Raw genomic sequence first — 291 nt, 5'->3', positions numbered from 1 at the left:
TCAACAGAAAGTGAAGAGAGCGAAGATGAGGAATCAAATATAAAATCCCATGCTCTGAATTGTGATGAGTGGGAGACATGGCTGTTTGTGGTATAGGATCAGTACAGTTACGTTATTTTATAGTTTTGCAGTCGTTCTTTTCCTCCACTCTCACTTCCCTTTTGGAGAGCGAGTATTGTGCTTGGTCTGGTGTCATTTAGAACCTCAATTCATCTTAGTAACCAGAACACCCACAACTATGCCAATTGTATCAAACTTTAGGTCTTGGTGGCGTAACTAGTAGAAGTTTGT

The sequence above is a fragment of the Frankliniella occidentalis genome, unplaced genomic scaffold, assembly GCF_000697945.3.
Source record: "Frankliniella occidentalis isolate FOCC.00 unplaced genomic scaffold, Focc_3.1 Scaffold13, whole genome shotgun sequence".
NCBI classification, from domain to species: Eukaryota; Metazoa; Arthropoda; class Insecta; order Thysanoptera; family Thripidae; genus Frankliniella; species Frankliniella occidentalis.
The sequence above is the reverse complement of the archived record's forward strand: the minus strand, read 5'-3'. Positions refer to the sequence as shown.